We start from the raw sequence: 10,760 nt of genomic DNA, 5'->3' as shown, positions 1-10,760 counted from the left end.
ATATAATAGGTATAATTAATTGGAGTTTTCTTACAGTCATTGCTTCTGAGTGGTCGCTTGCCTTGGATTTTACACTGGCGATGAGGATAAAGTGGAGCTGCAGGAGATGCCATTTCCTCCGGACTGGGCCTACCTCAATTAGGCCTCGGGGGGCCTCCATCCAGGCTGCAGAGATGCCACTAAGTAAAGAGTTGGAAGCGTTCAATGCCAAGACTGGTGACTGAACCCAATAAATTGAGTGAATGCGCATCAACATCGTTGGCGACAAAAGACAAATGGTGATGCTCCTTGTATGGGCAGACATCTGCAGCATTATGAAGAGGTTTACTTTTCTGGATTTGCCTGACACCCACCAGTTTGTGGAATTAGTTTCCTGGGTAAGCAACCATTTTGATCTAAAACTGCCACTGATTGTCTGCCGTTTTCTTTTTCACACAGGCACCCAAAACCAGGGAGAGTGTGACCAAATTCCTGGCCTATTTATGGAAACTCACCAAGTTTTGCAAGCTCAGCCCAACATTATCCGAGGCGTTCAGAGACCGGTTGGTCGAATGGGCAGTGCAGACGTTTAAGCTCGGCATGCAAAAACAGACCTCCGGTCCCCCAGAGACCTGACTCACCCATTTCCTTTTCTACTGCAAGACCACACCACACGCCGCCACCAGAGTGGCACCCTTGGAAATGTTAATGGGACATCAGCTGCACACATGGTTGAGCCTTGTCTTGCCAGACATCGGGGTAAAGATCAGCCACTAGCAGGAATATGTTGAGACGCGACAAATCAGACCTATCAGGGAATTTGTAGCGGGCAACGCCGTCTATCTCTGAATTTTTGCCGACAAAGCATTGTGGGTCCCAGGGAAGGTAGTAAAGTGGTCAGGGCCGGTCTCATACGCCTTATGAGTACAAGGTAATGAATCAAACAGGCACATGGACCACCTCTGCAGCCGAACCTTACAGGTTCTCGAAGACAGACCAAAGGCTCCCATGACCGGTGGTGCCCCTTCCTCCAGAGCAGCCACCTGTGATACCCAGTGAGGCGGATGAGCCCCTCGATGCAGAAGGTTGACTTATCCGGCCCAGTGTCTGACATGGAGACTTTGCCTATAGCAGTCAAAACGAGTCCAGTAGCAACCACTGGGCCAAGCATAGTGGGAAGTTGTTCTGCCCACGAGCGGCGCTTCCCGGTTCGTTACACCTGTCCGGACCTGGAGCTGTGACCGTTCGAGAGAAAGCCTCAAGCGAATCGCACCCCCCTCCCCCCATAGGTATAATAAATTGGAGTTTTCTTACAGTCAGAGCTTCCAAGTGGGCGCTTGTCTGGGATCTTACGCTCCCTTTCTCTTTCCCTGCATCCTTTCCTTCCTACCTTCCTCTCTCCCTCACTCGCTCCATCCCTGCCTCTCTCCTTCCCTTCCTTCCTCCCTGCTCTGTGCCTCCCTCCCTTCTTTACTTTCTTCCTTGCTCCCTCTCGCTCTTCCTCCCTCCCTCCCTCTCTTCCAGAATTCCCTCCTCCCTTCGTCCCTTTGTCCCTCCATCCCTTTTCTTACTGTCATTGGTTTGCAACATATTGTTTGTGAGAACATATTGCATAAACATTGATTTTCAGATGCTTAACTGTGGCAGAATTTCTTTGCATGCTGCCCGCTCTCACTAGGTTTCCTGTTCATTCAAACACATTTTTATTTGATTTATATTTTGTCTGGTTTTAAGATGCTCCGCACAATGTTGTATGTGTCACTCCACCGCTGGTAATGCTGGTCAGGGTGACATAAGCCTCTGGATTAAACTCAATTTAAATGGGGTGATATATGGAGTTCAATAAGACTTTAGCATGGCATCCCGACAAACTTCAATTTTGATGATACTTCACATTCTACACAGCACATGTAACACGTTTCTGTGTTGCAATACAAGATACATTCCGATTAATATTGGTAATTCTGCAGTGAAGGAAGATTTGGGATACAGATTTGTAATGATAACATACATCTCCTGAAGTCAACAAGGCTGTTTTAGAGCTCCTGTCCTGTAACATATTGTGAAAATAGCACCTTTAAAAAACAGAATAATTTAAAATCAAAATGCAATTGAGATACTTTCAGTTTCTGTTATTTTCAAATATTTTTCGATCAGTTTTGCATCAAATTGACTCTAATACCCCAGTCTCGTTTCTAGCAATGACCCATGCCTGTCACATCACAGCTCTCACTTCATCCCATTTACATATTATAAAATCAGACCTCCACTCTTTTCAGTCACCTTTCACTTTTGGTGACAGTTATTGTAGTAATCCACAGGAGGCAGGAGTTCCGTCACCCCACCAATATTTATTTACAATAACGATATTACACGAGCAGCTACAAACAGTGCTGCTAGCAGTCCAGTCAACTTAAGACTGCTCACAAAGCCTACACAGGTGATTATACGGGCCCCCTCAATGAGCTATCATTGAGGGAGCTCATACTCCAATTGGCCAACCAATAAAGCCAATTGGAGTTCATTACACCCCTCCCCCCCCCAAGGTCCGAGGAATTCCTGCCAGCTGCCATTCCTCTGAGTTTCTTCCTGCTCCTCATGTCTGGGTCTGTCACCTCTGTGTCGTCCGCCGGGTCGTTCTCCGAAGTGGGCGGGGTGTACCTTATAGGTGCCCGTCTTATCCTTGACGACCTCCTTGGAAGTTGTTCTTCCTCCTCCTCGGGGGGAGGTGTCGCGACGGCCTCGTCGAGTGTGTCCATCTCCGACTCTGATGACTGGATGACAGGGTCGGGAGAAATTGCTCGGGGCTGGGGTGTGGGTATCCTTTCCATCTGGGCAATCCCAGCTTGAGGCGGTCCTGCTTCGCCTGCCTCCAGGTGTGGTTCCGCTGCCCTTATTTGGTCTAGGTGTTTCTTCAGCACCTTACCTCCTATTGCAACCTCATAGGATATGGGCCCTGTTTGGGACTCTACCGTGCCTTTGACCCACGTTGGTCCATTCCCATAATTCTTGACCCAAACCGGTGCCCCCACCTGGAAATATCTCTGCTGCCGACTATTATCATGCCCCCTGCGTTGGGCCTCCTGTTGTTTCTCCACTTTCCCCGTTAAATTTGGGAAAAGGAGACTCAGCCTCGTTTGCAGCCGCCTTCCCATTAAGTGTTCAGCTGGCGGTATGCCCGTTGCGGAATGCGGTGTGGTCCTGTAATCAAACAGCCAGCGGGAGAGCTTTGTGTCTATTGACGCTGCCGGCTGCTTCTTGAGTCCCGCTTTAAGTGTCTGGACCGCTCTCTCTGCCAGGCCGTTGGTCGCTGGATGGTAAGGGGCCGTTTTGATGTGACGGACTCCGTTTTCCTTCAGGAATTTTCCAAATTCCCCACTTGTGAATGCCGTTCCATTGTCTGACACCAATACCTCCGGAAGTCCATGTGTTGCAAACGAGGCCCTGAGCTTTTCAATTGTCGATGCTGTGCTTGCCGTGTTTACCCGGTGGACATCCAACCATTTGGAGTGGGCGTCCACTATCACCAAAAACATTGAGCCCATGAAAGGGCCGGCGTGGTCAATATGCAGGCGGGTCCACGGTCTGCCTGGCCATTCCCACGGGTGCAATGGCGCCGCTGGTGGCACTCCTGGCACCGACGTACCAAGGCTGCTACGTCTGTGTCCAAACCTGGCCACCAAACGTAGCTTCGAGCTAGCATCTTCATTTTAGACACCCCTGGGTGTCCGTGATGTAACTCAGTTAAGATTGCCTGATGGCCCTGAGCTGGGACGATTACCCGGGCTCCCCATAATAGGATCCCGTCTTCTACGGTTATTTGGTCCCTTCTGCTCCAGTATGGGTGCATCTGGGGCTCCACTGGTCTTTCCAGTTCCCCTGTTAGCAGTAAATGCTCAATCTTGGCTAAAACTGGGTCTTTTTGCGTCCACAACCGAATATGTTGTGCGTCTACTGGTAGGGTGTCCAAAAAATCTAGAGTGATTACTGTCTCCTCTACTTTTGGTATTTGCGGCGGAGTGTCCGGGAGAGGAAGTCTGCTCAAAGCATCTGCATGTGCTACTCGCGTTCCCGGTCTGTGCTCCAGAACGTACCTATATGCCGCCAGTAGCAACGCCCAGCATTGGATTCTAGCTGATGCAATCGGGGGTATTGACTTGTCTTCTTTTAATAACCCTAATAACGGCTTATGGTCCGTCACTATTGTGAATTTCCGCCCGTACAGAAACTGGTGAAATTTTTTTACTGCGAATATCACCGCCAGTCCTTCCTTCTCGATTTGGGCATACTTCCTCTCAGCCATCGCCAAGGTCCTCGAAGCATAGGCTATTGGCCGTTCTTCCCCATTCCTTCCTCTATGGGCTAAGACAGCTCCTACCCCGTAGGGGGATGCATCACAAGTGACCACCAACTCCTTCCTTGGGTCATAATGCTCTAGGATATTTTCGGATGACAGCTGTTCCTTAATGTCCCTAAATGCTCGGTTTTGGCGGGTGGACCATTTCAATTCTTGCCCCTTTTTTAGTAGCTGGTGGAAGGGTTTTAGGATGGACGCCCTATTTTCAATAAATTTTACCTAATAGTTTACCAACCCTAGAAATGATCGTAACTCCTGGACCGTGGTGGGAGCTGGGGCTTCTTTTATTGCCCTTACTCTGTCTTCTAATGGATGTAAGCCTGACTCGTCTACTTTATATCCCAGGTATGTCACTTGTGGGGCCAGAAAAACACATTTTTCCCTTTTTAGCCGTACGCCTGCCTTTGAGAAACGCCTGAGCACTTCCTCCAGGTTCCTTAAGTGTTCCCTGTTTGTCCTACCCGTGATTAAGACATCGTCCAAATAAATCGCCACCTGCGGTAGTCCCTGCAGAATATTTTCCATTGTGCGCTGGAATATAGCGCAGGCTGATGACACTCCAAAAGGTAGCCTAGTATAACGAAAAAGGCCCTTCAGGGTGTTGATCGTAGCGAACTTCTGGGAGCCCTTGTCCAGTTTTAACTGCAGGTAGGCATGGCTCATGTCTAGTTTCGTGAACAAAAGCCCACCTGCCAATTTGACATATAGGTCGTCTATTTTCGGAATTGGGTATTTGTCCAGCAGTGCGTATTTGTTTACTGTCTGTTTGAAATCTCCACAGAGACGTATTGAGCCGTCTGGCTTCAAAATTGGTACCACCGGCGCTGCCCATTCCGAGAATTGTACTGGTCTGATAATACCGTCGCGCCGTAACCTTTCTATTTCGTCATCTACTTTCTTCCTTAATGCAAAAGGTACCGGCCTGGCCTTACAAAATTTCAGAAGGGCTTCTGGGTCCACGTGCAAAGTTGCTTTGGCGCGTATGATTTCCCCCAAACCTTCTTGGAAGACCTCCGGGTATTTTTGGAGTACTCCACTGAACTGCCCGCTTCCACTCTGGAAAATTTTCATCCAATCTAATTTTAGGTCTTTCAGCCAGTTCCGTCCAATTAAACTCGTTCCGGAGCCCTCTACTATCGTCAACGGTAATCTGAGCAATTGTTTCTCATATTCCACAGGTACATGAGTCGTGCCTAGAACTTTCAGGGGTTTCCCCGTGTAGGTTTTAAGTTTCGTCGATGTTTTTGTTAGGGTTAGTGGCTGGAGTCCATCTTTGATTTTTCTAAATGCTGCCACTCCCATTACTCATACGGCCGCACGCGTGTCTATTTCCATTATTGTCAGCCGCCCGTTGACCCGTGGGGTAATCCTAATGGGTTCTGCTTTCTTCGTTGTAATATTATAGAATTGTTCCCCTTCGGAGGAGGATGGGGCGTCTAGGTTGTGCACTTCCCTGAGTCCCCACCTACTATTCCTCTTTTGCCACCTCCTTCTAGGGTTTCTGTCGTTGTTACCCCACTCTGTCTGGTGCCAGAAACAGTCCTTCTCTGTTGGGGGAGCCTCAGCCGGTACTTCCCTCTGTCTCCAGTTAGTCCTGGCAGACTTGGGGGCAGTTCTGGGGTTTTCCTTTTCCCCTCTATTCCTCAGGTTTTTCCTGAGAGCGGCTATCTGGTAGCAGGACCCGTTGTGGTAGTCCCTCTCACATGTATCTACCTTCATTGGCATGCCCTGTAGTTCCTGCGCCCCACTTGCTGCCTTTTCTAGGGACAGTGCGAGCTGTAACGCCTGCCTGCAGTCTAGCTCCGTTTCCGCCAACAGGCGTTTCTGTATTGTGAGGTCGTTTAAACCACACACTAACCGGTCCCGAACCATTTCATTTAGCGTCGGGCCGAACTCACATTTTTCCGCCAGCCTTCCCAGGCGGGTCAAGAAATTTGTGACTGACTCCCTGTCTTCCAGCTTCGCTGTGTAGAATCTGTACCTACGCAAAATGAGGGGTGGTTTTGGGTCGTAGTGCTCTTTCACCAATTCCGTTACTTCTTGGAAAGTTTTCGTGTCCGGCGCATCGGGATAAGTCAGACTACGTATAATGGCGAAAGCGGAGGGTCCGCACGCCGACAGCAGGATAAGCCGTCTCCTTTCGTCCGTCAGTACATCATTTGCCCGGAAGAAGTAACACATTCTCTCCACATACTGGGACCAGTCCTCAATAGCCGGGTCGAATGCCACTAACCTCCCAAAAAACGGCATTTTTAAAATGGCAAGGCTTACCCTCCGAGTGCGGCAGCTGGTCTCCGCAAATTTCATAGTTTACCGCGTCGCCACTGTAGTAATCCACAGGAGGCAGGCGTTCCGTCACCACACCAATATTTATTTACAATAACGATATTACAGGAGCAGCTACAAACAGTGCTGCTAGCAGTCCAGTCAACTTAAGACTGCTCACAAAGCCTACACAGGTGATTATATGGGCCCCCTCAATGAGCTATCATTGAGGGAGCTCATACTCCAATTGGCCAACCAATAAAGCCAATTGGAGTTCATTACAGTTATCAATTGAAGTGGTTCGGGATCTATCAATGAATCAATCAAGTAACAGACGAGGATAAAGACTACCAATGATGGAAGGAAGATTGAGGTGGTGGAAGAATGAATACTGATCTAGCATGGGGGGCAGCAGGGTAGCATGGTGGTTAGCATAAATGCTTCACAGCTCCAGGGTCCCAGGTTCGATTCCCGGCTGGGTCACTGTCTGTGTGGAGTCTGCACGTCCTCCCCCTGTGTGCGTGGGTTTCCTCCGGGTGCTCCGGTTTCCTCCCACAATCCAAAGATGTGCGGGTTAGGTGGATTGGCCATGCTAAATTGCCCGTAGTGTCCTAATAAAAGTAAGGTTAAGGGGGGGGTTGTTGGGTTACAGGTATAGGGTGGATACGTGGGTTTGAATAGGGTGATCATGGCTCGGCACAACATTGAGGGCCGAAGGGCCTGTTCTGTGCTGTACTGTTCTATGTTCTATGATCTCACTGTTGTTGGCCATGCTTTCAGTTATCAGGGTTTAACACTGTGGAATTCCTTCTCTCGTCTCTCTATCTCCTCCTTCTGCTTTAACATTCCTTAAAGCCCACCTCTTTGACTAAACTTTTTCTCACAGGGTGGCACGGTGGCACAGTGGTTAGCATTGCTGCCTCACAACGCCAGGGACCCGGGTTCAATACCAGTCTCGGGTGACTGTGTGGAGACTGCACGTTCTCCCCATGTCTGCGTGTGTTTCCTCCAGGTGTACCGGTTTCCTCCCACACTCCAAAGATGTGCAGGTTAGGTGGATTGGCCATGCCAAATTACCCCTTCATATCCAAAAGGTTAAGTAGGGTTACTGGGTTACAGGGATAATGTGGGGGCGTGGGCCTAGGTTGGGTTCTCTTAAATGGATAGGTGCAGACTCGATGGGCTGAATGACTTCCTTCTGCACTGTCGAGATTCTATGATTCTAATCCAGAATGAATGAGCAAAAACAATTAGCTAGGAACTGAAGGGTAACTGATGAAAACTCTTCAAATATTATTTGAAAATCCTTTCAATCCTATTTTGCATTGTTAGTAACCTAACAATGTTACTGCAAATAATGGTAATAAAATTGAGCTCCACCTAGATTTACAGCATTTTGGGTGCCATTTTGGGACCAAAATGGCTTCTGTGTCACTTACTCATTTCTGACATTTTTGATACTCAGCAGCATCTTGGTGAAAGTGGTGTTAGTACTTGAATAAAGACTCGGGAGTCCGCACTGATCAAAATAAAATAACTTTGATTTATTAACAATGACGGTATATACACTTCCCGGTAGATCCCGACTGGGTCTCTTGCTGGTGGGTGCCTTACTGAATGGAGTCCCCCGCCCTTGAGCAGGTGAGCTTGTGTGTTCGTACTCTGCTAGAATGATGGGGAAGACATTAATTCCCACCCCTTAAGTCCCTTGCGGGATGCTACAAGTATTGTGCACCGGAAATATGCAGAATAGATAGATTGTGATATGAGTCATTGTGAAACTAATTTAACACCAAAGTTACCATTTTGGTCTACTTATCACCCCCTCTTAAAAACACACAGCTGAACTTGTGTTCAACAGCAAGAAAAAACACCTGCCCACCGCTTCACCAGTGCCATTGGAAAACAACAGCAACAACTTGCAGGTTTAATTGCTAGTTGCTTACAACAAGCTCTGTTTGAGTTTGGGGGAGTGCAAAGTGTATAGAATAGTGTTACAATTGGTGAACTCTAATGTGAGTGGTGCTGCATGTGGGGAAGATGTTAGTTATAAGTGCAATGGCTTAGTCATTGATATTATAGTTACAATCTTCATTGGATTACAGCAAGTGGGAGATGTCACAAAGGCAACACAAAAAGACAAACTGTTCACTGAAGGAGGTTGAGAAGAGGAAATGGTGACCAGCAGGAGGTTTTAGCCAACTTGAATCTTCGCACACTTCTCAAAACTTCACCTAAACAGCACTGAAATAGATCTGCTACCTCTTGCTACCAGAACTGCAGCCTCACAGCAAGGTAAGGATGGCACTGTCTATGGTAGTGAAGGTGTCCATTGCTCTGAAGGGTTAGGTCGTGGAATCATTCCGGTTTGGAACAGCCAAATATCTCCAATTTCACCATCCATGGCTGCATCAACGAGCTGACAGATGATTTTCATGCCAGGGCAGGAGAGTTCATTTTGTTCTCCCCGACCAGAAAGAAGCAGACAGAACATGCAGGCAGCTTTGCCAGGACAATAGGTCACCATGGTACAGGGTGCCATCGACTGCACACACCTGGATTTGTGGGCACAATGGCCCATAACTTCCTTGCCGGCCAGCGATTGAAGTCGTTGATGCACTGCATATGTGCGGATTGATGACCCGGATGTGCGGGCACACAGGCATGCACGCTGGAATCGCACGTTGTTCAAACCCCAGGCTGTTTTTTGTTTTGACAGCTTGAAGCCCTGCACTGCGCTGGAGCAGCTGAATGAAAAATCCAACTGCAACACTAACTTGGGCCACTTGCACAGATTATAGGTGAGTTTTTACACCTTTTTCTTCACACTGAAAAGTTTTTGGTCCAGCAGAGGCAGGGGGCATTGGGAGACATTTTTTTTTTAAACGTTAATGTTTTATATTATTGGTGCTTAGCATTTATAAATATGTTTAAAGTATCAATAAAATGAAAGGAAGATATATATATATATTTTAAACGTTGGTTTGTCACAAGGATGTTAATTCTATTAAAGGAACTATAATGGATAGAATGCAGTGATCACTCACTAATGAATATGATTGTCCACCTAAATACTCCATGTTACTGGCCATGGGTTCTGTGTGTACTTGCGTGGTTGATTAGCCCAATCCTAGAACTGCATCTTCAATCTTTCACTTGGCTGGAGTTTCCAAAAGGTGGCATCAGTCCTTGGACGCTAAGTCGCGGGTATTCCTTTCTCAGGCTCCTTTTCTGGGCCTCCTCTTGCCATCGGGTGTTCTCGAAGAATTGTGACACTTCAATCAGGAGGTTCCTCCGAGTAGGTCTCTTCTGAGCAAAGGTCTCCTAGGTATTGATGTCTATGTTCAATTTCTTAAGGTAAGCGGACAAGGTGTCTTTGAAGTGCTTTCTTTGTCCTCCTCATTTGGGATCCTTCCTTGAGCTGGGTGAAGAATATTTGCTTTGGCAGTCAGGACTCTGGCATCCTAAGCATATGGGTGGACTTACAGAATTGTTTTTGGATGATCATGTCTTTGGTACTGGTGCTATTGATTGCTTAAAGGACGCAATGTTAGCACACCTGTCCTCTCAGCTGATTCAGAGCTAAAGTACTTTGGATTTTGCAATGTATGTTAAGCTGAGTTGTTTATGATTCTCCCAGACGTAATGTTCATTCTTGGAAGCGTCAGTGGATTGGATTTGGATTGGATTTGTTTATTGTCACGTGTACCGAGGTACGGTGAAAATAATTTTTCTGAGAGCAGCTCAACAGATCATTAAGTACATGAAAAGAAAAGGAAATAAAAGAAAATACATAATAGGGCAACACGAGGTACACAATGTAACTACATAAGCACTGGCATCGGGTGAAGCATACAGGGGTGTAGTGTTAACGAGGTCAGTCCATAAGAGGGTCGTTTAGGAGTCTGATAACAAAGGGGCTAAGGTGTTTTTGAGTCTGTTCATGACTTCTGTATCTCCTGCCCGATGGAAGAATTGGAAGAATGAGTAAGCCGGGTGGGAGGTGTCTTTCATTATGCTGCCCGCTTTCCCCAGGCAGCGGAAGGTGTAGGTGGAGTCAATGGATGGGAGGCAGGTTCGTGTGATGGACTGGGCGGTATTCACGACTCTCTGAAGCTTCTTGCGGTCCTGGGCCAGTCAGTTGCAATACCAGGCTGTG

General features: G+C 47.6%; 1 pseudogene; it reads right to left on the bottom strand.

Annotated features, from left to right (window-relative positions):
- Nucleotides 1-2,975: 2,975 nt before the first annotated feature.
- LOC119961987 lies at nucleotides 2,976-5,671 on the bottom strand (annotated as a pseudogene).
- Between the last annotated feature and the right edge of the window lie 5,089 nt (nucleotides 5,672-10,760).

This window comes from Scyliorhinus canicula, chromosome 1, assembly GCF_902713615.1.
Source record: "Scyliorhinus canicula chromosome 1, sScyCan1.1, whole genome shotgun sequence".
NCBI classification, from domain to species: Eukaryota; Metazoa; Chordata; class Chondrichthyes; order Carcharhiniformes; family Scyliorhinidae; genus Scyliorhinus; species Scyliorhinus canicula.
This window is presented reverse-complemented; position numbering and strand designations above follow the sequence as displayed.